At 41.2% G+C, this 13509-nt stretch overlaps 1 protein-coding gene across 2 annotated transcripts in view; it reads right to left on the bottom strand.

Annotated features, from left to right (window-relative positions):
• Positions 1–13509, bottom strand: part of lsamp (limbic system associated membrane protein) — a 455226-nt gene that overhangs the window by 138893 nt on the left and 302824 nt on the right. The window lies entirely within an intron of this gene.

Raw genomic sequence — 13509 nt, 5'->3', positions numbered from 1 at the left:
TTAACAAAGTTTCAAATTTAAAGCCAGATCCATGACCGTTTCCAAAACTTAATATGACTTTTTTATACCTTCGCGTGAAGCGTTAAGACTCCAGTTAGAATCCCCTTAACACCGTGTTTCACACATTTTACTTAACTTTTTGGAATACGTAACTGAAATGTATTCCATGAAAAGTGTGTCACAAAAGAAGGACATTCACATCCATGGTCAGGGATCAATACATGAGATTTGAGACTGTTACAGGCTTCAGTGAGACTGTGCTGCATGAACATAGAATATGTGGACATCTGCAAACCTACAAACCCAGCGCATGTGCACACGCACACATATGCACACATGCAGCATTATGAGGAATTACCAGCAAGCACCACCTCCGGACTTTTTTTTTTTTTTCCTCAATAAAAACAAACCCTCTCAATAATAACCAAACTGGCAAGATGAGGTTCTGCATGATGACGCATAATATGTTTGGTTCCCCTGAGTTATAAGTGTAATAAGAAAATGGCCTTGAGTTTCTGAATTAAATTGATTGTTGGTTTGATCCCAAAGTGCCTGCAGGTGCCTTTAGGACATTCATTCACAATGTTTTACTAATAGTGTTGGTTCACAACATTAATGGCAAACTGTCAAAGTTAAGAGTAAAGGGCGATTATAATCAAAAGTAACATGGCTTAATAAAAGATTGGCTAGTCACACTGGGTTAGGAACGGATTCTTCTCATGCTTGACTTCCACGTGTGTATATGAGTGTTTCAATAAGCTGGAATGCCCTAGCAGACGTTAGCAGGCCCATGTGTTTTAATAAGGCAAGTCTTGCCATAGGGCTCCCAGGAAATAAGGAACTACTTTAAAATCGGGGCATTATGAAATTACACACTGCAGTTTCGAAGAAAAGAATAATAAATATTGTGATGGCAAAGTGTAGTTAGTCTACACACTTCAGGGGGCAGGATCTCAAGACCATGAGTGAGTTGCGAAAAGGTTACAGTTCTCCCTACGACATATTGAACAGGGGAGGTTAATGAGCAGGCCGGAGAAATGCTGTGCCACATAGTTGGCATTTAATTAACTGTGCTTTCATATCACAAGGTTATGAACGTCTAGAACTTTCCTTACAACCAAAGGTTCCATTCTGTGATACATGCTACAAGATTACACTTGTGGTATTGCTTAATTGCCTATCGCCTGCTGACAAATGTTTGTGTTCGATGCACTCAAGGCATGAGTAATTAGATGTCAAGACAAGGAGGAAATAAAAATCAGGATTTTCATCATAGTAATACCCGTTTCCCAACGACTCTTTGTTCAAGGGTTTTTGTTGTCTCTTGGAGTGTTTCAAATCTGTTTCGGATTTTAGCGAGTTGTTCTTGTTTTTTTGAGCTGTGACCAGATCCAAAGATTGATTACACAGCAGGTTCTACCTTTTTGGAAACTCTGTGTCCCCCTCAACTTTGAACATCCGAAGCTAATGTTGACTATTTATCTCACTGCATCCTGGAGTTGCAATATGACTTAACAAAAGTTGAAAAAAATTGACAATCTAGCATGACCCACATAAATCTATATGTGTCAGTCAGTTTAAAATCACTCTATAAGATGTGCTCAGGCTGATTATGTCTTATTGCCAACCACCTGGCTATCATCAGCTAGCGTTTCAATTCGGTCCCAGGGATTGAAAAGGCTTTTTTCATCAGAGATGGTCCTCCTTTCTCGGTACAGAGAGAATCAAGGTCTGGGCAGAAATGAGGCCAGAATGAGACAATGTGGGAGAGAACCTGGTACAGTTTGAAGTTTTTGGAACTGTAGTATTAAGCCATTCCTCACTATTGGAATATACAGGACTGCATGCAGAAAAACAGGTATTCAAACAAGTATAAAAGATACGTTTCAATCCAGTGGAGGGGAATGAAACCTATTTTTTTTTTTGGAGAGTTTGCATTCGCAAGCAGAATGTGTGAACATGTCACTCAGCTTTAGCATCTGACCTACAGTGATTCATTTCTGTCAAGGTCTGTCCTCTGTCATTGTTCGCACCTATGGAGACCAAGTATGTTTTCTATCAGAAAAATGTCTCTCCTGGTTGCAAGTGGCTAACAATTGCTGTTTGTGCTCTGTCCATAGTGTGCGTGCGTGCCTGTGTGTGTGTGTGTGTGTGTGTGTGTGTGTGTTGCACTCAGACATTGATTGTTTGTGCATTTCGTTCAGTGGTCCAAAGGGTATGACAAGTTTTCAAATTGTATATTTCCTTCAACATAGAACATTGATGCAGGGTGATCTCCAGTCAACACTTTCACAAAAGCATACAGACACAAGTGTGCAAATACGCACTACCCCAATCAATCTGTCTGAAAACCTCCACTGGGAATTATTGGGAGGGAAGGAAAAAAAGAATGAAGAAATCAATTGGAGAGTGGCCACCCTGAAATAGCTGCCGCAGCGTTACGTACTGCTTTCCCATGCTTGCCACTTATGTTGTGCACGAAGTAGACGTAAAGTAATGTTGAAAAAAAGAAAAGAAAAATGCAAGAAAATAAAGGGTTCTGCCTTATTACAAAAATGCAACAAAATGTCTTATGTCATGAATTCATGGGTTACTCTCTGCAACATTCAACTTATCGAACCACTGGAAATATGACATGATTTCATAATACAAATAAAGCCTCCTCGTGGAGTGGAGCATAAAGAGGCTTGAATGGAAGTGAATAGGAGGTGTGAAAAGAGCATCTGTCACGTGCGGTCCCCTTCTGCTGGGTTGAATTCAGGCCCTGATTCCACCAAAGGTTGCATATTTAACACTTTTCATTTTTGCATTATGCCTGTAATTGTTTTTTTTTTTCACATTAGCCTAATATGTTTTTGTCTTTTTTCAGCTGCCAGGTACATCACAATTTTACCCCGTGGCTTCTTGGGAAATAATGAAGGGAAAAAAAAAAAACTTTTGATAGACACAGCTGAAATTCCACACAGTTGACAAGTTGCCTTGTAAAATTCAGGCATTTTGATATGATAAAGTGCACAACTCACTTTCCTGCAGCACTCAACAGCAGGAGTGCAACTTATGACAGCAGGATGGCAACAAGGAACACATGTATTCCTATTGTTAGGCTTTAGTTCCACATGTTGTTACTGTAAAAAGGCACCAATCCTGGGGGGGGGGGGGATTGTCGTGAGAAAGTGTACGGAAAAAACAACAACCTGTCAGTCACAAGAAAAGATACATGATGATGAAACCCCATGTTTTCAGGATGTGACGATATTGTGAGGAAATCCTCGCGTATCTGGGGTGTTTTGATCTAAAATCCATCACAATATTCTCGTATGTAAAACAAAATAATTGAGCAATGACACTTAGTTTACCTTTTGGACATTTCTGCAAAGTAATGCACTATTTCTTGTTCATTTGCAAGGCAGCTGCTTTTGCAAAAACCCATCCCTGGCCCTCAATTGTGATGGTTTAGCACACCCTGGAGTGTAATATCATTTAATCCAGTAACTTGGGTTGAGATTCTATCACAAAATGCTCTGCAATTTAAAAATGAGAGCGAGAAAGAGAGGAAAAAATACATTTGTAAAAATGGATGATATTCTTATTTTTCTGTTCTTGAAGCTAGGTTTTTATTGTACACATTTTATAATATGACAACAATTGAGGAAGGCAAAGGTGATGAAGTAAACAGGGGATGACAAAGAGCAGTTAAGGTTTGGGAGTCAAGCCTGGATGAGCATGACAAGAAGCTGCATCTCAAAGGTCATGACTGGACCTGGTGATTGGTTCCCTCTCATGACACCTCTCTTCACCTTTCTTCCTCCTTATCTCCTCCTCAGTATGTTTCACAGAGGCTCTCAGGATCCACCCTTCATTGACCTTCTCAAACCCAGATCAGAAGATAAGGGCGGGGGCGACACATTGTGACTGTGGGAGTTGAGTCGGACACTAGAGAACACTGACACACAGATATACACAATACTCTGCTGTATTTGATTGTTGAACAGTGTGTGACAGCAGGTAGTGGAACAACCTGTTCGAGACTCTGCGTGGTTTACTGCGGCTGGTTCTCTACTCAGACACTTTGAAAGACTTCTATTATATATACAGTATGTGTGTGTGTGTGTTTGTGTGTGTGTGTGTGTGTGTGTGTGTGTGTGTGTGTTTATAGTTGTGTTCCCCTAGGAGCGAGGAGGATGGCTGTTGAAAAAGTGAGGAGATGAAATTCATGGGAGCGCACTGTGTAATCTCTCTTCCTGCACTGGAGCAAAGATGAATGCCGAGGTGGAAGATGGGGAAAGAGGGATAGAGAGACACACCGAGAATTTGTAGATCAAGTCCACGGGGTTCTGGAGGACCGGAGAGACTGGAGGAAGTGAAAGGAGGTAATGAAAGGAAAGAAGGCAAGTCCATTCAAACGGACTTATCAGCTGGCTTTACCCCGGAGAGGTGGTGAAGGAGGAGGACAAGGGCTCGAGAGAAAGAGTAAAGAAATGGAGGAAAAAAGGATTAGTCACTAAGCAGGAGGCAGGTGGAGAACTGAGGAAGGGTAAAGTATGAGAGAATGAAATAAAAAAGGAGTAGATAGAAGAGGGGAGCAAATGCACCACAAGTGAGATAATTACTTAGAGAAGATAAGAAGGAATCGTACAGAAGTCATGATGGTGTTGGAGAAAAGGGAATAGAGAAAATTTGGCAGAAAAGCTGGGGGCTGTATTCACAGAACGTGAAAGAATTAGTCAACTGGAAGCAGGAAATGAGATGGTAATGAGGAGTGGCTAAGAGAATGAATGATAACAGTGGAGGGGAAAAAAGTAGAGGCCATAAACATTGAGGGCATCAGCCTCTTTGAGTAGATGTCTCCTTTCTCAGCTCTGTTTAATAAAACATCACCCTGCAGCGATCAATACACACCACACACCATGCACACATATATGACTGCACAGACAGGTACTCACACACGCGCACACACACACACCCACACTGCTTTACATTCCGTCCTATCGCAGCACTGAGAACCTGAGGAGAATAGGGAGAAAACGTGTCATCTATCCATTCATCCAGTCCATCATTGTTTCCCCTCAGTGGTTCATTACCGAAAATCAATCCCCCAATTAAAGTTTACATGCTGGAGACATCACACATTAAAATTGGATTTAACTGTCAAAAGGTGGGTGCACACATAACGTAGCAGACTGATTTACAGTCACTGGAATGGAGCGCCGTGCTGCAAGAACGCTCACACGTGTCATCCATTCGGGGGTGGGACTGCAAGCCAGACTTTTAGTTTTGTCTGCCTTTTAATCTGAGATGCTAGAATCTATACCAGCATCATGTAGAATCCTTTTATGCATACATTTCTTATTATTATCATCATATACACAGTCAAATTTGCGGTCACCTGGATACAACAAATGCTGTCTAAGCTCATATATACAGCCCCCTCCATGAGGATTATAATGTTGACTTTTTCTTGAATCAGTTTGAGAGAAGTGTTGATTTATCCTTATAGTCACCAGCCAGTAATTTCCTCTACTGTTAAATTATACTCAGCCTCACACGCTGAGAACAAAGTGCCAGTAATTAAAAGTTTTTCAGCAGCCTTAAATTTGTTTAAAACAGTCCCTCCCTGAGAGTCCATTTGTATTATTTAGGCTACTTAGTCGAGTCTAATGTTCTCTATCCTGAACTTGTACTCCAGCAAATTCACAGCCCTGGTAATTTAGACCATTTTCAGCAGAGATAAACCCAATTACTGCTTCTTCAGAAGGCAGGGTGGTGGAGAGGGAGCCAGAGCAAGACGTTGTCCGTTTGAATTAAAGCAGGGTCAGAGGTCAGAGTAAAGGGGAAAGATGATGATGGCACCGGGGACGTGAACTCAAACACAACCTCTGTCCTCTGCTCCTTCCGCATTCATCCTGTCTGAGTGTGAAAGAGTGTGTCTAAACACAAAGTTCAAACTCCTGTCTCTCATTTCTCTCTCTCTCTCTCTCTCTCTCCCTTTCTCTCGATCCAACTTTTGTTTTCAGTGTGACATCACACCCTCTATCAAACATGGCTCGCTGATACTTCTTTGTTCTTTAAGTGACATTTACACTGACGTGTTTGACGAGACATGCTCTTGCAAACCATCTACCATGCAAGCACCAACACACACACACACACACACACACACACACACACACACACAAACAAAACAGTTGTGTTGTCTTGCTCCATTTTATTTTTTGTCAAGTACAGATGTGGGAAAATGACCTGACAGTCCATTTACACGTCAAAGACTCTCATCATAGAGCCACAGTTTATCTGGGAAGTGTTTCTGTAGGGGATTAAACAGTGAGACAAGCATCAACTTCTGGGTAAAGCTTCGAATGGCCATAATTACCATTTTTGTATGTGTACAACATATAAAAAAATAAGAAAACAAAAATCTAACCTTAGAGGCATTGTATGTGGTGGCTACCTGGGGACAACTCTTGTCTTGTTCTGCAACTTCAGGTAAAGTTGTTCAGCTGCCCCTGCCTGCAAATGTCCTGTTTTTCCTTCATCGTGCTATTTTCAACCTCAGCAGATTTCTGTTTTTGAGAAAAGCTTAAAAGCATCCTGGCTCTTCACACACAGGTAACTGCTTCCTGGTGAACTTTGCAGAACATGCAGCAGCTAAAATAGGTTTAATAATAGAGACTTTATCAGAGTTAAAAGCCAGTAAAGGTTAGACTTAAAGGAACAACTTTTTGAGAAGGTAAGAAGATAAATCCCCTTCTCTAAGGCTGATCCCTTTAGTTAGTTTATATTCTCACTGGTTATTATCTCCAATGGGGTTTCTAATAAAATGATGTCGTACAAGTCGGGGACATATAATAGTTTGTAACAGCAGCTCAGTTTGCCGCAGAATCTTTTTTTTTGTGCCATTTTCAATAAAAATAAATATTCTGCTGTGTTTTCTGTTCAAACCTGAATACAAAACTTGTATTAGCATAAAATAAGATAAAAAAAAAAAAATCTGGAAAAAAATGGCAAAACTGAGATTCACTGAAACTTTACAGCTATGGGCTCCAAGCATCCCCCAGGGTGCTGGTAAGGTGAAATCTTTTGAGAAAGCAACATTCGCCCAACAGCCGCCGACATCTTTTCACCTTTGGATTGAAGTTATTGAGATGCTGTGGGTGAAAGCAACACAAAGAACACGGCTTCCAGGAAGGAACCTCACTGTCTAAAGGTTAAACTCTCTGTTTACTCAAGCATGACAGTACTCCTGGTAATGGCTACAATTATTAGCACGTAGAACAAAGGTTGCTGTTGGGCAGGTCTGAAAGTGCACTTTAATTCGGCAGCAATCAGGGACTGTGTCTTTGCGTGAGATTGGGTTGTAATAACTTCAGACTACAATGCAGTACTGAAGCAGACTAATGTAAAATATAGCCGCAAACACACTCTCTGGTGTTGCATAACAATTTTTTAAGCCAAACTAATGAATAAAGGCAAACCTGATGTTACACAGTTAAGAAGAAAATGGCGTATATATATAAAATATATATAAAACCTTCTCTCTGTTTAATGCCAGGAAATATACCTTCCATTGGCCATTCGAGGGAGAAGAGAGAGTTGTAAACACAACACTGACACGTTGTCGCCTGATAAAGATGATACAGTGAAACTGAGTTAAGGCACCAATTTACACCTCCGGCAGACACTGAGAAGCACGAGCATTAATTTTAAGTTGTGCGTCACTCCAGTGTTCACTCTTTTCACGCTGATAAAGTATGCACCAGTTGCAATGAGTAACAACTCCTCAGCTATGTTATGATGCACTGTGTTCACCAGCTCATCCCTAACTTTGTCTGCCATTTAGGTTTGCTTGGCAGGAATGAGAGTTTCATTCTGAAAACAGCTGTCTGCTGCTGGAAACAACACAGATGAGACTGAACCCAGAAAAAAAAAAAAAAAAAAAGAGTAGTTGTTGTAATTCTCAACATCTTTGAGTTTTATCCTTTCCATCAAATGCTTAATAACCAGTGAAATAAATAAAATAAATGTCTGTCTTTGAACTGGGCTTCATGCAAGAAGGGCTCTCACTCACAAATTTGTTCATGCGCACCATGAGATTCATTTAACCCTCAATTTAGTCTTTCAGACAGGAAGCAACGCCTGAGGGCTATTTTTAACTCCTTGTTCATCCCAAACTGGATCTGATGGAGGAGCAAATGGTGGTTGTGGTTATTGGTTTGCTGAGAGGCAACAGCTCAGAGTAATGAGAATGACACCTGGAAGTCATCCTCCTGGGTTACAGCAATGGTGCGTGTGAGAATGCGGGGGAGTTATTTGCTTTTGATAATGAATAGAGAGGAGTGAAGCTTTGTGGTCACTGATCATGACACCCTACACCTGAAACTGAATAAATAACAACCAAAATTATTTTGAAAAATTTCATTAACGGTGGATGAGAAAAAAGTAGGCACGCTGGGACTGCTTGATGGCTTCAAAAAATGATCAAAATCAGTTCATCTTTGAATTGTCTGGCAATTTCCTAACTGATAACTGATTACCTTGCACGTCAGTCAGTTCTAACCATTGCTGATTTGAAAATCAAAGTGTTGCTTTACACTTGACTTGAACCACAACAAAAAACAGTGACTTGTGCCACTACTCTTTTTTGATGAGAAGTGGAGAAACTATTGTGCTACACCAACCAATCAAAACCATCCTAAAACCTTCTGCGTCCACTTCTGCTTGATTGCTTTCCTGGAATAGTAAGAGGTGTCATTCAAGGACTTGGCTCATGTTTTACTATCCCTTGAAACATAAAAAGCCTCTGAAAAACAGACTTCCACAAACTAGACATGAACACGCAGGCTTCAAGCCAAATCAAAGCTTAAGCGACTGAACTGCGCACCTTGAATGATTTGTACAGTCTATATGCTTGTAGCGGCGAAGTAAACTCACATCACTCCGTGACTGATACAATTCTTTTCTTTGCATGAAAGTACACAAAACAGAGCTTCTCGAGTTATGAGACAGAATTTTCTTCATCTGAGGAGTTCAAATGTTTCTTTTCTGCCTCTCCCACCTCAGCAGGGCCTTGATCCTCTGAGAGGTTGGAAGTGGTAACAGGATTAAAAGATGAGGTGGTTTTGGAGTTACGGTTAGTGTTAAAGGAGCATCTTCAATTCCATCGCCACCAGACCTTGTGGCTTATGCGTGCTTCCTGACACTGTCATTATAGATGATGGTGATTGACCACGGCCTCAAGGGAGCTATAAGCAATGAAGTTATTTCGAATTGAAAGTTTGCACACACACTCATTGTCCTCTCCAGACATCCTGCAGGCTTTGTAGGGAAGAAATATATATATATATATATATATATATATATATATATATATATATATATATATATATATATATATATATATATATATATATATACACATATATATATATATATATATATACACATATATATAAACTGATTCAGTTTGCTAATATCTGTGCCACCAGACAGTGAAACATACACACACACACACACACACACACACACACACACACACACACACACACTTTTGTGTCAACTGACTAAGAAGAGCTTGACTAACATAATCGATAGAGAGGAGTCATAATGCATGCACAGCCTTGTCTAGCCAGCCCTCCCTGGCGCAGCATGACCAACGTTCTAGAAGTTATCTTCCAACAAATCCACAAGGCACCCTTGCTTTCTTTCATTATATTTTTGTGTTGTACTCTCTGTTTATACATCTCTCTCTCCAGCTGTGACTCCCTCCTCTTCCTCTCTGTCTTGTTCTCTCTGCTTCTACATGAAAGACAAATCTAATTTCTCTCTTCTCCAGTCTGTTTTTCTCTCAAGCTCTTGGCCACTACCTCTGAACCCCCCCCCCCCACACACACACACACACACACACACATACACATCTGCCCCTCTCCCACCTGCTATATCCTCCTCTGTATCCCTCCCTACATACTGAGTAGATGTTTGCAAGTGTGTCGGCCTGGTTAAACTGTTAATTAATCCCTGAGTGTGAGTGTGGACCGCCATGGTTACGGACGGGGAGAAAATACTCTATAAAGCCTTGAGGGCCAGGGAAGCAGCAAGCTGACGGTTTACACATTTTAATCACAAGGCGTCAACTAATATGCTAACCGCAGAGTGTGTCTATGTGTGTGTATGTGTGAGAGAGAGAGAAAGTGAGAGAGTGTTTGCGGTGCAGCCCAGAGCCAACTCAGTCTAAATGGCTCCTTAGGGAATCACTAAAGCGGAACAATCGATTTCAACAATGGATGGCTCAAAGAATGGGACAAAAAGGGCTGAGGTGTCCTTTCCTTGCTCCAGCTTCAGTTGTTTCCCTCTCAACTATTAACTGATTCCTCTCACTTATTAACAGATTCCTCTGCTAAGAGGGAGGTAATGGGACAGGTGTCCTCCAAGGTGTAATGACTGCGGCACAACCGCGAGGCGCTCACCTGTTTGTTCTCTGCTCCTCTGCTCTGACTCCACCGTGATTAGATTATCCTTTTTAAAGCCAATCCATATGTGGTGGGTCATGCAGACTGCAGCAACATGCAATCATCTAATTGAACTCGCCTATCTGCTTCCATGTGCTGAGTCTGGAGTGTTGGCCTTGATATATTAGGAACCCAGCTATTTTTACTCTTCATTTCAGAGTATAATTTTTTTTCTACAAGATGTGACACACTGTGTTCTGGTTCTCAACTTAATCGAATCACAACCCCCCACAAGTAAAAGAACAATCACGGTAAAGAAAGGCAAGAAAGAAACTAAAATTGTAGAAACTTTGGAAAAAGGAAGACGCTTTCAAGAAATTCTCAGCATGTGGTTTGTTGAACCATCAGTCCATCACGGGCTGAAATCAGCCAGTCGTATCAGCAAGCACTCTCCCCTTCTGATAGAACTGATGCTACAGCAGCATACTCTAACCTTTTCAGTCACCGTTGTTGTTTTGAACCAACAGTCTCGCTGGCATCAAACTTAACCACGCCACTCTTTCAACAAATCCCCATGACTGCCTGACAAGCACGTAACATGAAAAAGTTTCTGGACTTTTTGGTGCACACCAGAAATGATCTTGAAATCTGTGTTGAGCTGATCTCCTCGTCTCCTCTACTCTCCCTTCACCAGCTAGGAAAAATGATTATGAACCAAATCTCTGATTTTGATGTGATGACATCGGTCATACAACCAGTATGCTTCAACAAATGGCAAACTGTATCAGACCTCATTAAAGCATTAAATATTCACCAGTTCTCATTATTCCATACGGCTGATGATGGTTTCCACAGCTCAGCCACCTTGTTAGATGCAGCTACCTCACAAACACACACGTTCATATAACATTCAGTAGTTTTTACTGAATGTGTTTGTGAGAGGTGTTGATTTATTTTAATGGTCAATCTCCAGCTGTAATTTGTTGCGCTGGTAAAATAAATGGGATGAACAGCATATAATAAAAAACGTATGCGATTGCTTTGGAGACAGAGCGAGCCAGACAAACGTAGCTAGACTAGACAGGCAGAGAGCCCTGATCTTCACCAACCACATGACTCAATTACTGCTGCGACCCATGTCCTTCCTCAGCTCCTTGAGATTCACCCTGTTGCCTTCCTTTTTTTTTTTTTCAAAAAAAAGTTTCAAGTCCTGTAGCAGGTCCTGAAGCAGGTCTGCAAGCATTTTCAAGTGATGTATTATTTTTACGGACTTAAACACATCATTGAAACAACAGGGGAATAGAAACATGGATGTATTTTAAATAAAAAAAAAAAAATATATATATATATATATATATACCCGCAGGACTCCTTATAAAACGTTTAATTTTACTACGACTACTTTCTCAGCTTTGTGTCTCTTGTTTTTTGTCCTTATTCTGCTGCTAAAAGCTCACGTTTATGAAACTACTGTGCATCTGTGGAACAGTGTTGCTTGCTACACAATAAGTCCCATGTTTGCAAGGTTCTTTTGCCCTCAACATGATGCGCCATCAATAGTGTTAAAAAAGTCTTGTAATGCATGATAATTTGCAGTCTCTTGTGGTTCGTGGTCTTGTTATCTGCAGCATCCACAGCAAGCAAAACAAAGCAGGCTTTTCTTGTTTTCCTTTCCTCTCCTTTCCTTCCCCACCATTCACAATGCGTGTCGGTTTCTTTGACTGACACACGGCATGTAGATCATCATCGATCCCGTAAAAGCGAGTTCCCAACAGATGATGGACTCAAATGAATTTGCATTTTTTCTAATTACCTAGACCTAGTTTTGTTTATAGAACAATTTCTTGTATAGGTTTAATTGTTACCATGTCTGTCACAAACTCCCTTTAAAACAAAGTAGAAATCATCCAACAAAAACTGCAGTGCTGCCATCTCTTTCCATGATGGACTGAATGTGGTTGTGTACCAAGATCAAGTTAAAATCAAGACATCATGAAGGGAGCCAACATTCCAGATGGATGAGAGAAACTGGTTAAGACCCTGGAGACAGACATTTTTAAAAGATATAGTTTTATTTTGCATGGGATACATTTCGAGGCTACAACCTTTTCAGTGTGTTAATGTTGAAATCCAAGTGAGCATTGATGATGCCGGCTCCATGGAAGAATTCATTATTGAACTTCTTTACATGGCTTAAAGACACCTGACTGAAACTATGTCACACCGGGATAGCACGGTGGTGCAGTGGTCAGCACTGTGGACTCACAGCAAGAAGGTTTCGGGTTTGAGTCCCGGCTCGGGCAAGGGGTGTTTCTGTGGGGAGTCTGCATGTTCTCCCTGTTCCTGTGTGGGTTCTCTCCGGTACTCCAGCTTCCTCCCACAGTCCAAAGACATCAAGAGGGGATGAGGCTGATTGATACTCTAAATTGACTGTAGGTGTGACTGTGAGTGTGAATGGTTGTCTGTCTGTATGCGTTGGCCCTGTGATGGACTGGCAACCCGTCCAAAGTGAACCCCGCCTCTCGCCTGAAGGCTGCTGGGATAGGCTCCAGCCCCCCTGTGATAAGCGGGAGAAAACGGATGGATGGAATCACTGGACCTCCATCAGTCTGACTGAGGCTCAACTCCATTGACTCCACAGAACAGTTTCTATAGCCTCCCCATAGCATTAATCATTGATTAGAGTGAGCGTAATTGATTGATTGAGACCTAATATATTAACTGGAACTACAGTCACTCCGATAATTTGTGTGACTTGAATCTCACCAAAACAATTACTTGATTCATACAGCATCAATGCTACAAGCACACATCAGCCATGCATATCTCTAAAAGCGCTCGGACCGTGCGTAAGGTCAGCCTCGGTCAATTATGTAGTTATTTCTGCTTGGTCAAGCAATTCCGATTTTAATCTCACGGTTCTTATTGCTAAATCCACTTCATGAAGTATGAAGCCAGGCAGCCAGTGGAACATACATTTCTGCCTCTTCTTGCAGATGCTCATACAGAGAGAGAGAGAGAGAGAGAGAGAATGGGCAACAAGCTCACACACAATAACAGTGATGTT

The sequence above is a fragment of the Aulostomus chinensis genome, chromosome 10 (assembly GCF_037954235.1).
Source record: "Aulostomus chinensis isolate RoL2024-O1b breed Wild chromosome 10, RoL_Achi_v1.0, whole genome shotgun sequence".
Classification (NCBI taxonomy): Eukaryota; Metazoa; Chordata; class Actinopteri; order Syngnathiformes; family Aulostomidae; genus Aulostomus; species Aulostomus chinensis.
The sequence above is the reverse complement of the archived record's forward strand: the minus strand, read 5'-3'. Positions and strand labels throughout refer to the sequence as shown.